Source organism: Rousettus aegyptiacus, unplaced genomic scaffold, assembly GCF_014176215.1.
Source record: "Rousettus aegyptiacus isolate mRouAeg1 unplaced genomic scaffold, mRouAeg1.p scaffold_m13_p_4, whole genome shotgun sequence".
NCBI lineage: Eukaryota > Metazoa > Chordata > Mammalia > Chiroptera > Pteropodidae > Rousettus > Rousettus aegyptiacus.
The window spans coordinates 119,040,372-119,056,647 of record NW_023416307.1 but is presented as its reverse complement, the minus strand read 5'-3'; positions in this window follow the sequence as shown (position 1 = coordinate 119,056,647).

Below are 16,276 nucleotides of genomic sequence, written 5' to 3'. Positions count from 1 at the left end.
ATTTGGTCTATATCATGACTGAGGAAGAGAGCAAATCAATATATAAATGAGAGTAGGAATAGTAGCATGGATGTTGCCTTGGTACTTATTTTGCATTTGGAAAGATTCCAAAACCATTATCTCCATTTTTTTTAGCGGGTAATAATTTGTCCCTAGCCAGCACCACCAGACTCTGGGGCCATCCTCAGCTATGTGGATGTTGTTACATTCCATCTGTGAATGAAGATGCGGGATTGAGACCAGAGTCAATGGTGTAAGAAATTGCATCTGTCTGAGTGCTCAGTCAGAACTTGCAGGATGGAGGGTAGGGTGGGCAATGACCTTCTCTGCCTTTTGTGCTGTGATTCTTCTCCCTGCTCTGGAGCAGGGCAGGCCAGCTGGTCCACATGCTCAGCCTTCTCCTTCTGCGTATCAGTTCTTTTTCCCTTTGTTCTTTTTTGCTAACACATATAGTACTTCTTGTGTGCCAGCCTAAGTCCTTCACAGGACTGAACTCATTTTCATCCTTCCAACTAATCCTGTGAGCTAGCTACTGTTATTATGCCCTTTTACAGATGGGGAAAATGAGGCTCAGAAGTAAATTCCATGAGTTGCTGTGAGCACCTTAGGGCTGTACCCGGCTCTGGATCCTTCACACTCTGTTACCGCTCCTCCTCCAGTCTCCCTTCCCCACCCCCAAGCATGGCTGTGGGCCACAGGGTTTGGGAGAACCAGTCAAGTTCTCTATTACCCATCATCTCCTTCCCAGTTTCTGATGGTGATATCACTGAGAGTCCTGGCATCCACTGGAAGGAGACCCCAAGGAGGGACTAGGTCAGGGCTCTGACTGGAGACTCAGTCCTGATATTTGTTATCAGAAGGGCAGAGTGAGACCAAGGGTGTTCATATCACATTTAATGGTACCTAGCAGATTCTGTTGGGGGATGATTTCCATGGGCCTCTGGTGTTTCTGCAAGTCTTGTAAGCAGAGTGCCTATCTGTCATTTATTCTAAACTATCTTTTCCAGGATTTTTGTACAGCAGACATCCTTGGGAAACCAAGATAATCTTCCACCGGAACAGTCAGTGTTGCTTTCCTGTAATGCAAATCACTAAATGTAGAGGTGTTCACCTAGCCCTCCTTGTGTGGTCCTACAGGAACTGAGGCTCAGAGATCTGAGTCCAAAGCACTGATCATCTGGCTTCTAATTATTGTTGTGAGTAACCATGTCCTTTGTCTCTGATTCAAGAGTCTGGTGTCTTCTGCCAGCATCCATGAAACTGGAAAACTAATTTGAGCTTGCAAGTAGGCTAAATTCTAAGCCTTTTATAGTGCTTGATAAATTCCATGCTCATGACTTAGAAGAGGTAAAGAGTCTGGATTTTAAAGACAAATCAACCACAGCCTCTGCCATTAGAGGGCTCAGGGACTAGTGGGAGTGGAGGGAAAAAGACACATGAGAGGATCACGTAAGAGCTAAAAAGATGAATGCTTTCCGAATAGATAAGGAAAAGACTCAGAGAACACAACCTGTGAGTGTGGTTTGAAGGAGATACAGGATTTTGATGGTCTTGGAAGTTGGCCAAGGCAGTTGCAGGCAGATGGAACTGAGTGAGCAAAGGCACAGAGGTGTAAAGGCCAAGGGTGGGGTTGGGGGGGACAGCGATCCATCCAAGCATGCTGGGTGCGTGCCCGGATGGGCTGGGCAGCTTCATCTATCTCTTTGGAGTCAACTTTTACCCTTCTCCACCCTGGCAGGTTGGCCAGGTTAGACAATGGGATGTACCAGTAGAAGATCAACAGGTATGGGGAGACTGAGGTCAGGGTATAGATCCTCTTGGCTCTCTGCCTGCAAGGTTGCTTTGGGCTCCTGTGCCTTTTGGTGGAAAGTCACCATTCCTCTTACAGGCTTCTATCCAACTCTCTCCTGGGTTTCCATGTCCTTACCCTTTTAGGCCTAGGGGGTTGTAACAGCTCCATCGCAACTAGCCAGATGACTGCACCGTCTCATATGGCTTCCCCACCTGCCTCTTTGTGTGTAATTGTCCCTGTAAAAGCAAACACTTCTCGTGTGATCCTGACTTGCATGAGCCAGCCTTCCTTGTTGAGACATGACTAACACAGTGACTGACAGGAGACAAGGATGTCAGGTCAGACTGTAGAGGGAGTGTCAGGAGCCCTGTCTAAGAAAGGTCTCCTAACTCACCTTACTTTTTCCCTAAAGATCTAACTGAGGCATTCCCATCCCTGGAAAGACTCCCAGGAGCCCAGGACCCCCCTGCTTCCCCTCCCCAACATTGATTGGCCATATTTCACTTGCCTCCTTCCATATCTCTCCACTTTGACCGTAGGTATCTAACTAATTTTCATGTCTTACACAGCACACAATACATATTTGTGGAGTGAATGAATAAATATTTGGATGGATTTAGGCATGGATAGAGGGATGAATGTGATCCTATGTCATCGAGGGTTTAGGGACAGGGGAATGATATGAACAGACAGAAGCACAGATGCAGCCCTTGCCTTCCAGCAGCTTCTAGTCCACTTGGAAAGACATGACATGGATGTAGGGAGCCTCTAACCCTGAAAGGCCACCTCTGCAGAGGTGCCCCAAGTACACAGACAGGGCTTGTGATAGGAGGTCAGCCAGGAGAAAGCTCACTCTGCTCTGGGCAGGGCAAGATCAGGGAAGGCTGCTTGGAGGAGGTGGGGCTGGAGCTGGGTGCAGAAGGATGGTGTCTTAGTCAGCTTGGGCTGCTATAACAGAATACCATAGACTGGGTGGCTTAAACAACAAATACTCATTTATCACAGTTCTGGAGGCTGGGAAGTCCAAGATCAAGGCACTGGTAGATCTGGCGTCTGGTGAGGAGCCTATTCCTGGCTGTGTTCTCACATGGTGGAGGGCAGAGAGAGGAAGCTCTTTGGGGTCTCATTTTATAAAGGCACTAATCTCATCACGAAGGCCCCACCCTCGTGACCTAATCATCTTCCAAAGGCCCTGTCTCAAAATACCATCACATTAAGGGCTAGAATTTCAACATATGAATTCTTTTTGGAAGGAGGCACAAATATTCAGACTACAGCAGATGGAAAGACTCAGGTGGAGGAAGAGGAGGAGAGAACAGTGGCAAGACAGGAGAGAGAGGCAGGGCGGCAAAGGAGGTTTTCAGAGAGAAGGAAGAGAGGACGCTTTGAGGAAGGAGGACCAGGCTTCGAAAGGCCTTGAGGGCATCAGAGAGCCATTGAAAATGTCCCAGTGAAGTTTGTTACTTAAAACAAAACAAAGAAAAGCAATGAAATGAGCTTTCTTTTCATAAAGCATTGGGAGAAATCTCTGGAGGAAAGAGCATAGATTTAGAGTCAGGCAGGCAGACCTTCTGATTGTTAACCATGTGAACTCAGGCAGGAAATTTCACCTCTCTGAAATTCAGTTTTCTTTCCTGGATCATGAGGCTTGTAATAGGTACCTCCAAGGGCTGCTGTGAACAGATGATCAAATGAAAACAACATGCCCATCAGAGTACTTTGCGTATGGAAAGTGCTTTATTATTATTATTATTATTTCTACTATAGCCTTTCTCTGTGTGTGTATGTGTGTGTGTGTGTGTGTGTGTGTGTGTGTGTTTTAATTAGAGTTGACATTCATTATTATTTATATTATTTCAGGTGTACAGCATAGTGGTTAGATGTTAATACGATTTATGAAGTGACCTCCCTGACTAGTCTAGTATCTACCTGGCACTGTACATAGTTATTACAATATTATTGACTATATTCTCTATGCTGTTTTACATCCCCATGACTATTTTGTAACTTACAATTTGTACTTCTTAATTTCTTCACCTTTTGCACCCAGCCCCTAGACCCCCATCTCATCTGGCAATCACCACTTTGTTCTCTGTATCTATGAGTTTGTTTTCACTTGTTTATTTTGTTCTTTAGATTCCACTTATAAGTGAAATCATTTGGTATTTACCTTTCTCTGTCTGACTTATTTCACTTATCATAATACCCTCTAGGTTCATCCATGTTATTGCAAATAGTAAATTTCATTCTTTTTTTATGGCCGAGTAATATTTCATCGTATATATGCAATACTTCCTTCATTATCCATTAATCTTATCAATGGACATTCAAGTTGCTTCCACATCTTGGATATTGTAAAAAATGCTGCAATGAACATAGAGGTGCACATATCTTTTCAAATTAGTGTTTTGGATTTCTTCAGATAAATACCCAAAAGTGGGATTGCTGGATCATATGTTAGTTGTATTTTTAATTTTTTGAAGAACCTCCATACTGTTTCCCATAGTGTCTGCACTAATTTGCAATTCCACCGATAGTGCACAAGGGTTCCCTTTTCTCTACATCCTTGCCAACACCTGTTTGTTGACTTATCGATGATAGCCATTTTGATAGATGTGATGCGATATCTCACTGTGGTTTTAACTTGTATTTCTCTGGTGATTACTGATGCTGATTATCTTTTCACATGTGTATTGGCTATCTATGTCTCCTTTGGAGAAATGTCTATTCAGGTCCTCTGCCTATTTTTTAAATTGAATTGTTTGTGTTTTGTGGTGTTAAGTTGTATGAGCTCTTTATAAATTTTGGATATTAACCACTTATCAGATTTATCATTGGGGAATACCTTCTCTCACTCAGCAGATCGTCTTTTTGTTTGATCGATGGTTTCTTTTGCTGTGCAAAAACTTTTTAGTTTGATGCGGTCCCATTTGTTTGTTTGTTTACTTATTTTTGTTTCCCTTGCTAGAGAGGATCTATCAGAAAAATATTACTAAGAGTAATGTCAGAGAGTTTGCTGCCTACGTTTTCTTCTATGAGCTTTATGGTTTCAGGTCTTACACTTAAGTCTTTAATCCATTTTGAGTTTATTCTTGTAATGGTATAAGAAGGAGGTCCAGTTTCATCTGTTTTTTGCATGTATCTGTCCAGTTTTCCCAACACCATTTATTGCAGAGACTGCCTTTAGTCCATTGTATAGTCTCACTTCCTTTGTCATTAATTGACCTTACAGGCATGGATTTATTTCTGGGCTCTCCATTCTGTTCCACTGATTCATGTGTCTGTTTTTACGCTAGTACCATGCTATTTTAATTACTATAGCCTTGTAGTATAGTTTGATATCAAGTAGCATGATACATCCAATTTTGTTCTTCTTTCTCAAGATTGCTGTGGCTATTCTGGGTCTTTTGTGGTTCCATAGAAATTTTAGAATTATTTGTTCTAGTTCTTTGAAAAATGACATTTGCATTTTGATAGGGATTGCACTGAATCTGTAGATTGCTTTGGATATTATGGACATTTTAACGTTAATTCTTCCTATCTATGAGCACAGTATTTGCTTGCATTTATTTGTATCTTCTTCAATTTCTTTATTCAATGTTTTCTGAGTACAGTTCTTTTATTCCTTGATTAAATTTATTCCTAGTTATTTTATTGTTTTTTGATGCAATTATAAATGAGATTGTTTTCTTAATTCCACTTTCTAACAGTTCATTATTGGTGTATAAAAATGCAATGAATTTCTGAATATTATTTTTTTCATCCTGTTACTTTACTGAATTCATTGACCAGTTCTAACGGTTTTTTGGTGGAATCATTACGGTTTCTGTGTTTTGTTTTGTTTGAGGAAACAGGACTTTAAGGGTCATGTGCATTGTTTGTAGTGGTTTTGGAAGCTGTGATTGTGGGCAACAGAAGGAGGAATCATGCAGTCACAGAGCTTTCTTTTCTTTATTTTTCTTGCCTGAAAGAATGAGATTGTGGTATATTAATACCGCTATGTGGGGGCTTGATGCTGGGGCCTGGCAGGGGCTTGTTTTCAAAGCCTGAAATAGTCTGGCATTTGCTTTCCAGAGGGCAAGTTGCCAGGCCAAGGAGTGTGTAAGTACCCTGCCTAACAAAGCAGACCTATTTTTACTCTGGGGAGGGGCCCAAGAATGCATTACAGAGTCCCGAGCCAGCCCCACCCGGCCTGGCCCCAGCCAGTCGCCAGTGAAGGCTAGTCTCCTGTAGGCGTCATCGGGAAGCAAACAGCTGGGCCCCTTGGGGACCAGTTTCCCTGGCAGGGAGGCCAGGTGTACCAGAAAGTCCTGGAGTGGCCCACTCCCGCCTCTTTCAGCTGGGAACCGGGAGACCAGAATTCTCACTGAGAGAGTTTCTGAAGTCATCAGGCAAGAAGCAAAAGAGTTTAGTTTTATCTCCTCCTATAATATGAATAAAAAGCAAAGTTACTACTCATAGAATGACTTCCACTTACTGAGATTCTAATGAATATCAGGCACTGTGCTGGGTTACAGGCACTATCTCTTACCCTGTAATATCTCTGTGAGGAATAGCCCCATTTTCCAGATGTGCAAACTGAGACTCAGAGAGGTTAAGTCACTTGTCTAGGGTTAACCAGCTAGGAAGCGATTTGGCCCCAGGCTTATTGGCTATACAGTGCATGCCCCTCTTGCCTTCCCTGAAGCCTGCCCATACAAGGGAACAGAATACAGAGGAGTTGGGGAGCCGGCCTTAGTCCTGGTCTTGCCCCTGACTCAGACCTCACGTCTTGTGCTTCTTTATGGGAAAAATAATGCCTGTGCTCCTGGCCCTGCAGAGCTGTGAAAGCAGGGAGGATGGAGAGAGATGTGGAGGGCCCGAACAACATGCTAGTGTCAGTTCATATGGCCTGCTCACTAGAGGGTGAGTGTGTCTCATGTCTGATTCTCTGAATGAGTGGGGGAGGCTGGGGGTCGGAAACCTGCAGGGCTGAATCCTCTGTAAGTTACCTTAGAGAAGCCTTGTCTTTCTCCCTCCTCTCTTTTTTTCTTCTTTATAACCTTTCCCTCTCTCTCTGCCTCTTCCCCTCTCTTTTTTTCTCCCTCCCTCCCATACCTCTCCGTCCTTCTGTGCTCACCTCTTGGTAGGATATAGCAGAAAGAGCATGGTCTCTGAGTCAGCCATTTTCCCCTCCTCCTCACCATCCGTCTAACTCTTCCCATCCTTCAGTGTCCAGCTCCAGACTCACCTCTTCTAGGCAGCCTTCCCTGACTTCACTCTTGCCCAGAATAGAGTGAGGTTCCTTCCAACTGACCTCCTGTCACACCCACTGTCTGTAAATATGTGGCACCTCAGTGGAAGTGACCTCTCGGTGTTAGAGATGTTTCAAATGTCCATGTCATGTCCTCCCTACTGGACTGAAAGCTGCTTGAGGGTAAAGGTTGAATCTTGTGCTTCTTTACATCACTTCATACTGCTCCCCTGCCCTCAAACCCTCAATGACATCTTACAGCACACAGGATTGAGTGTCCATCTATTCAGCCATCCACCCATCCACCCATCCACTCATTCGACAAATACCCTCTGAGTGCAATGTTAGGGATGTGGAAATACATTAGTACCAAAGAGTCTCTATGAGGAAGGAAGCAATTACAAAAGAGGGTGGTAAATCCTATGCAAAAGGAGATAGAAAGGTTGTGGGGGTCAGAGAAACCATATTCAAGTCATGACTGACACTTCAGCTGTGGGAGCTTGGTCAACTCACTTCCTTTCCTGTGCCTCAGTTTCCTCATCACTAAAATGAGGATCATAATGCCCACTTCACGAGGTTGTAGAGAGGACTAAACGAGATGATGTATGAAAAACATGGAGCCCTTTCCTCCTTCCTACCACGTTAGTTCCATGTGGGCAAGGGCATGGTGGCAGCATGATTACCATTGATGAAGGGCTGTTCTCCATCCCAGAGTCCCAGGCTATGACTCCGTGTTGCTGGTTTTGAGCAGCTCAGAGCCCAAGAGTTGAAATGATCATTTCACAAACAAGTTTTGTGCCAGTTTGGCCCCAAATCCTCTTTGAATCAAATTCCCACTCAGTCTTTTCACGTTCTCTCCAGTCTCTGTATAATACGTTTTTATGGGGAGGGGGGGAAGTTCCTAGAAGTCCCTTTTCTTTGGACCTGCCCCATAAGCGGAGAAACCGAAGCCCAGCAAATGGGAATAGAGCCTGCTGAGGTCGTGTCTAAAGTGTGGACCCAAAGTTTGGTTCTGCGCATTTCTTTTACTCTCCTGAGGAATATGATGGCAAGGTCGCCAGGGGGCCCGCTGTTTGCATTCCAGTCCACAATGGACATCATTTCCCGAAGGACACCCCCACCGCATCTGGCCTGCACACATCATTCCACAGCGCCTGGCACAGGGTCATTTTCCTTGAGAGCTCTGGAATTGCGCATTTCCTGTGAATGGACAGAAAAAATAAATACCTTCTCTCCTGAGCACCAGTGTACTGCCTGAACAGAGGGCCCTGGGGACTCGAGACAGAGCAGCGAGACAGGGCAGGGATGGCGGGGGAAGGCGGCCACCAGTCTAAGAAGTTTCGTTTTCTGGGTGTTGTTGAAGTAAATACTAAAGTTTGTTCTGGACCAGACTTTTTGTTCCCTCTCCTGCTAGACTTGATGGAAAATTAGCTGTTTAGTAGGAGATAAAAAAGGGAAGGATGTGTGTTGTCAGAGATTTGAATTTCTCAATTCTAAACCTAAATATGAAGTCTTTTGAGTTGTGTGTCCCATTTGAGATTTCCACTAACCTCGTGTCTCTCTCTCTCTCTCTCTCTCTCTCTCTCTCTCTCTCTCTCTCTCTCTCTCTCTCTCTCTCTCTTAAAATATTTCCTGGGCCATTGTTGAAATGGGACACAAATCATTATTAAAACAACTTCCCCGCCAAACTCCCAAAACTTTGTTTCTATAGCAGCACAGGTGTATATTTATTAAAATTAAAATAAAATCCTTTTGAAATTCATTTTTTTTCTGCCTCACAGTAGTGCAAGAGAAAGGAAAAACTGGAGAAATGTTAAAAATTCCCCAATGTCCTGAACTTCAGAGGGAACAGAGCAGGCTTTCAAAAATCACGGTCTGTGTCACTTTGCCTTCCCAGCCCACTGACCAGTGGTCCCAGCCTTCTTTAGAAACCATCTTGGTACATTTGACAGACCCTGAGTGATTGTGAAGCTGTATTATTAGGCCTCCTGATTTGCTCTGAACATAGGAACAGCAGTGTATTCTCTCTGCACAGTCAGCTCCAGATATCAATCAGAAAACTGGCCCGAGGCATGTTTGGGATTTCAACTACTTTGTGTGCATAACTAATGCCAAGTGAGATTTTCAATGAAATGAAGGAGATAGAGGTAACATGGCCTAATGGGGAGGCAGGGAAAGTCAGATGCCATAGAGCTGCATCTGCCACCCACTCAGATTGTGGCCTTAGGGAGGTCACCCACTCTGACCTTGGGGAGACTATTCTATTCCTTCTTGGGGAAGATACTCACTTACCTTGGAGAGACCATTCACTATGACCTTGGAGAGACCCTCACTAACTATGACCTTAGAGAAGTCACTCACTGTGATCAGGTGAGGTCGCCCACTGAAACACCGAGGTGTTCACATTTCCCCCTCAGCCCCAACAGCTGCTGTAAGATGAGGTAGTTATAGCAGTTCTACTTCTACTAATCTATTTCTGTTAATCTACCCTGTGGGAACACGCATACATGTACAGGCACATGTACAAGGATTTTTTTCTTATCACAATGGTTTTCGTAGTTGCAAAAAAGTAGGAAACAATTTGGGAGTCCATCAAGAAGAGGATTGTTGGCGACATCGCACTACATTCCTACAGTAAGATACTATCAAGTGTTAAAAATGGATGGGGCTGAGATACCAGATATAATTCTCACAAACTTAACATTGAGTGAAAGAACCCAGATGTTGTGTACTGCATTGTGTCCCCCAAATCCATATATTGAAGCCCTAATCATCAGTGTGATGGTATTTGGAGGTGGGGCCTTGGGAAGGTGACTAGTTTTAGATAAGATCATGAACGTAGAGCCCACATGATGGGATTAGTGCCCTTAAAAGATGAGACCAGAGAACTCTCTCTCCACCATGTGAGGGCATGACTAGAAGGCAGCTGTCTACATAGCCAGGGAGAGAGCCCTTGCGAGAGCTGTGCTGAAACTCTGATCTTGAATTTCCAAACTCCAGAACTATAAGAAAGAAGTGTCTGTTGTTTAAGCCACTTGGTCTATTGTTATGGCAGTCTAAACTGACTAATAATAAGTACCATGTGTATGAATCCAAGTATATAAAGTCCCACTGCGTTATGGTATTACAAGGAATGGTTACCTTTGAGGTAGGGGCAGGGGGTGGGTACTGGGAAGAAGCATGAGGGGGCTTGGGGATCTGGTCACGTTCTCTCCTTGATCTAACTGTTGGTCACATGCGAGTGCCTTTACTTTTTGAAAATTATTGAGTTGTGTACTAAAGATTTGTGCATTTTTATGATGTTATATTCCAGTAAGTTACAAGAAGATAAAATCCCTATCTAAATAAAAATAATGATTATCAATAAAAACAAAATCTTGTGAACGATATTTCATTTATTTCTCTGTAATTGATATGAGCCCAATTCCTGAACTTAAACTCAGTAAGTGTACACTATATACAAATGGAAAATTTGTTACAGCAATACAAAAATGAATGGGTTAAAACTATCATGCCAACACTGGACGTCGTTGATGTATTTTGTTTTTAATAAGAAACGCTGAGCAAAATTTATGGTATGATCCCTTTTATGCTTTGAAAAATTCTAAGTGTGTGTACATTTATATGCATATGCATATAAATGAATTTATATGCATTTATATGAATTTATATATGAACATTGAACATATGAACATTGGAAGTAGAGGGCCATTAATTTTCAACTTTTAATCTTTTGTAGGTTTGATTATTTCACAGCATTAGGGTATTTCCTTTATAAACATAAAAAAGGATAAAGATAAATAAAAGGGGGAAAGAAATGAGGGGTTTGGAGCATATGATGTCTGAGGTCCTCCCTACCCGCTCTGGTGTCAGTGATTAATGTTGAACCTCTTTATGTCCAGCAATATTGGTGGCCTGGTTTGAATTGTATGGCATCAAATCTTTGTTTGTGATTCTTAATTTAGGTCCACAAGCACATTTAGCCTGGTTCATTCCCGTCCTGGTTCATTTCCTTTCTTCAAGTCAAGTTTGAAGTTTGGAAGCAAGGTGTGATGGACCTACCTCAGGATGGCCATTCCGGAAGAGCGGTTCTCAGCTTGACACCTCCTTAAACCCTCCAGGAAATGCCCTGGAGGGGTCGGGTTAGGAGAGGCAGTCACATATCCCTAAATAATGACGGCCTTGTGCAAAGTGGTGTGGAGACATAGAAAAGAGAACAGTTGGTTCTCCCTGGAAGAAATCAGGGAGGTTTTCCAGGAAGAGGGGGCATCTGAGTTGGTCCTTGGAGGATGAGTAAGGAAGAGTTTGACAAGCAGAGAGTGGAGGAAGAGGAGAATGTTTTGAACAAAGGGAACTGCACACCCAAGACTTGTGACTGAGCTTGGGGACATGTAAGAGTGTAGCATGGCTGAGAATGTGGGGGCTTGGGTGGATCAGGGGAAAGTATGAGGCGTGAAGATGGAAAAGCTTTTCGGAGACAGATTTAAGATTTGAACTTTATCTTGATAATAGGGAGCCATAGGAGATTGTAGCAGGAGACTTTTGCAGATTGAAGTGTTACAGGGCAGAGTTTTCAATCCTTCCCCTGTCTTTCCTCTCTTTCATCCTCCTTTCTAGGGTGTAGTACTTGGACCAACAGGAGTAAAAGACAGAGTCTTGGTGGACTTTATAAGCATGGAAATTATGCTATGAAAGACAGTTGTTTCTAGTGACACAAAGATTTGCTGGCTTGTGGATGTTTTATTTGGAGGAATCTAGAGCAGGTGAAGCCATGCACATTCCGGGTTCAGCAGGTTGCAGGTGCTGCTCACAGAGCACCTGAAACCCTGGGGTGTGAGTCCCAGGGGGTAGTACAGAAGGAGGGAGACCTGAGAGAAGGACCCGGAGGCTTCCGTGTGACCTGAGAGGTGACTCCACAGGAAAAGGTAAGAATGTTTTGTAGCATTCTCTGGATCTGGAGTTTACTCAGGATCCTCTGATCCTTTGACTTCCCTTCTGAGATGGACCTTCACATCCACCCTTCTGGGTCATCACAAAGCGCACGCAGGTGCTTTACACCAGCTCCCGCTGTGGGGCGTTGCAGAGCAGGTGAGCAGAGGCCTAGGCAGCAGGATGGAGGAGTGGTGAGGGCCAAACAGACAGTCACTGTGGGCACAGGGTAAGGAAATATTGGCAAGATCCATGGCGGAGAGGAGAGGCAGGAGTTGAAGATAATTAGAAGTTTCCAGTTTGTATGGCTGTGGGGTGGGGGATGTGGATGGTGAAGCCACTGGGCAAGAAGAGGCCTGGGGAGGAAGATAATTAAACTGGAGTTATGGTAACACTGCATCCTTGCTTGGGGCTGTGACTCCAGCTGATATGATATGGGAGGCCCAGCATCAAGAGGTGAAGGAGAAATCATTTCTGCCATTTTCAGCTTTGTGGGAAGCACCTTAGCATGTTTCATATTACTTATGGCTGCAGTACCTGTCCGTGAGGAGAAAAAGCTCGATGATGAGTGAAAAAAATAACATAATTCTTACTCCCAACCCTACTCTCAGTTCCTTGTGTGGCCCTCAGTGTAAAACTGTGAGGCTATCTGTTGTGGAAGAAATCTTGGATTATCGCTTGCTATTCACTGCCATGTGACTCTTCTCTTGGCCTCAGTTTCCCCAAGTGTATGGTGAGGAGGTAGGACAAGGGGATTTCTGAGGTGTCAACATTTGTTTACCACCACCAGCGATATGACCCTCCCCCATGCTTCCCTTTCTGCTGAGGCTGCAGAGGAAGGTACAAGCTGGACTTCAGCACGAATGACAGATGTACCCCTCTGCAGTCCCAAGGGCTAGTGGTTAGTGCTGTCTCCAGGTCTTGGAAGGCTAGTAGTACCTTGCAAAGCAAATTGAATCTGTTTGAAAATTCAAGTGACCAAAGAGACTGGCTTTTTAAATTTCCAAATTGGTTTTGGAGACAAATGGATTAGTAGGAAGGGAGGAAGATGGAGGGATAGCTCACTGTGCGTGGACTTGCTGGCAAGCAGCCTTACGCCTTATGAGATCAGCATCTCTCACTTCTGCTGGAAACAAACCACTCTGTCCTCTTTGCCTGCCAGGAGCCAGGAATGAAAAGCTCCCTGTTTCTTGCCCAGAAAGGAGGGTAGCCAGACCCTAGAAACTGGTTCTACTTGGGTAAATCTGAAGCAACCAGGCTGGACGTCTGTGCGGACCCGCTACAGAGTTCTGTGAGAAATGCCTCTCAGAGCCGTGGCTGTGGGACGGATCTTGAACTGTCACCTGTCAGTTTTCTGACCTTGAGGAGACTGAGTTTTCCTTTCCCACCTTCTGAGGAAGCATTCTTAGTTCAGCATGTGAGCTACAGGGTCACAGTGAACTCCCTCCTGCTCTCCTTGTAACGAGGCTCACTGAGACTCAAAGTGTGAAAGTCTAGAAACAGGGACGGACTGATACTTAAACATTCCATGTGGTGGTTTCTTTTTCGTTTCTTTTCTTTTTTCTTTTCTTTTTTCTTTTGTTTTCTTTTCTTTTCTTTTCTTTTCTTTTCTTTTCCCTTCCCTTCCCTTCCCTTCCCTTCCCTTCCCTTCCCTTCCCTTCCCTTCCCTTCCCTTCCCTTCCCTTCTCTATTGTTCCACAGATGGAACAAATTCACCTTTGGAGAAAACCGCTCAGAAGTCTAGAACACTGGGATGATAAAGTCCTTGCATAATAATACAGACTGTGTATTCCTTCCTTTCTTCCTTCTTTCCTTCCTTCATTCATTCATCACATATTTATAGAGCACCTGTTATTTGCCAGGTGCTGTTCAGAGAGCTAAGCATGCAGCAGGGAACAACACAGACAAAATCTTGTCCTCATGGAGCCTACGTCCTGATTAAAGGGTGGGGAGATAGATATTAAACAAAATAAATAGTAAGCTAGTTAATGTGTTGGATAGTAATAAGTGCTCTGAAGAATAACTAAAGCAGGAACCAAGAATAGGGAGCTGGATATTTGGTGGGGGGTAGTGCATGAGGATGTCTCATTTTAAATAAAGGGCCAAGGATGGCTTTATTGGGAAGATGACATTTGAGCAAAGGCCTGAAAAAGGCCAGAAGGTGAGTCATGTGGAGATCTGGAAGGGAATTCCAGGCAGAGGGCACAGTCAGTATAAAGGCCCTGAGTGTGCTTGGTTTGGTTTAGAAGCTGGTGATGCTGGATTTGGGGCCAGTGGGGGATCAGGGCAGAGATGGTATGGGGGGAGGGAGGTGCAGGTTGCCCTCTGCAGGTTATGGCAAGGGCTGGGCTTTCAGTTCCAGTGAAAAAGCAGCTAAGGAGGATGTTGAATGGCTGTCATGTGACTTGCAGTTACAGAAGAACCAGTCTCAGGGCCCTGTCAATACAAGCTCTGGGTTGGGGGGCAAAGGGAACCACAGGAAGCCCAGGGAGGAAACCTCTGCAATGATCTGGGAGGCAAGGGCTGGGGCTTTGACACAAGTGGGAGCAAGTGGTCATATGGTGGTGTGACCCAGCAGCGGGGAGGACATGCTGATGGGAGGGGGGAGGGGGCGGTGAGGCAATGAGAAAAAACAAGGGAGTCAGGGGGGTGAACTCAGGAGTTCAGGGTTAGATGGGCAGAGTCGAGATGTCTGTTAGAAATCCAAGCGTAGGGGTCTTAGCTAGATAGAGGGGTCTGAGTTCAGGGAGGAGGTGCAAATTTGGAAATTGTCTGTGTATGGACAGTCATGAAGCTGAATGAGTGGGTGCTGATGGAGACAAGATGAGCCCAGGGACCCTGATATTTAGAGATGGGGGGTAGAGAGGCACCATGCCTACCTCACCACCCCCAGAAACTGCTGTGAGAGTGAGAAATGTGATTCCTGACATCTTCGTAAACCGTGAACCACAGGGGCTGTGGGGCCCTGACGGGGTGGGCGTGGTCAAAGACCCTGTAAGCAGGCCGCTTCCTGGGAGGGAGGAGGGCTCTGAGTAGATGTCGATGTGATGTGGGAAGTCAGTTGGTCAGGGATGCTCTTGGGAATATGATGTGTGAGGGAGCAAAGGTAGCAGCCCTGTGAGGAGGGAGAGTTGAGCTGCGAGGCCTCAGCCGATTCCATGGGGAACTCAGAAGTGGGGTGGCTCTTCAGAGTGGCCCTGAATTCAGGCAAGGAGGCCTTGCATGGACCAGTCTCACCTGTTGTGGGCCTCCCGGGAGAGGTGGGTCATATGCTTAGGCAAGGCAGCTTTCTGCGGCCCAGGCATTTGGGAAGGACTCAGCTCTGGACCTTGAGCAGTCGATGCTGCCAGGAGGTAGGAAGTAAGTGCCTTGGTCCTGAGGTGGACCCGAAGCACCCCACAGGGGGAAGTGACCAGGCCCTTATAAGATGGTGGCAGGCCAGGGTCTGTTAAGAGAGCTGGTGAGTTTGGGGTTTCCTGAAGAGTCGACTGGTGAAATCCAAGAGCTGTTGTGTGTCCACAATCCAGGTCAGGTTTTCGTTTGTGTTCTAAAATTTGCACAGCTGAATTTTGTGAAATGAGACAGTCTGGTTCTAGAGACGTATAGGAAGGGCCTCATTTATGTCCAGATGGTGAGTGAAGAGGAAGAAAGGCATGAGGGAGGTGAGAGGAGCTGAGAGCGTCAGGCCAGGGGGACAGGTGGCAGCACTCCCAGAGTGGATTAATGCAGTGGTGAGTGTTCCTTGGGAACTTCCACAAAGACCTGAGAGGGACCCTTGTTAAAATGTGGTTTTTCTGTTATCAAGGAGACAGAGGTTCAGACTATTATCACTCTGCTAGAAAAGGGAAGGATGGGGAGTGAACTTCTCCTAACGGCAAGGAATTGCAGGCCTCCAGGTATACAACTTTCCTCTGTTTTCTTGCTGTTCAGTGGATTGGGTAAACAGGCTTAGAGGGACTGAGCCATTTTCTGGCTAGGTCTGTGAAAACACATCATTCTCTTTCCCTCCAGATTCTTACAGTGGCAGGTAATAATGTCCAGAATTGTTTGTAGTCTACATTAGGGCCTGAATGTCAACAGAGCTTGCTCGAATCCTGACTCGGCCGCAGATGAGCTGTATGACCTTGGGTAAGTCATTTACCCTCTCTGAGCCCCTGCTTCCTCATCTATAAAGAGAATAATACCTATGTTATGAGTTGTAAGGATTTAGGAAGGAAAACACCTATGCGACATCTCCCTTCATCGCCGGCATTTGGGAAGAATCAAAAGATCTTAGTCCCTTTTCTGTCTCCGTAGTTAGGAGCCCACAACTTGGGCCTAAA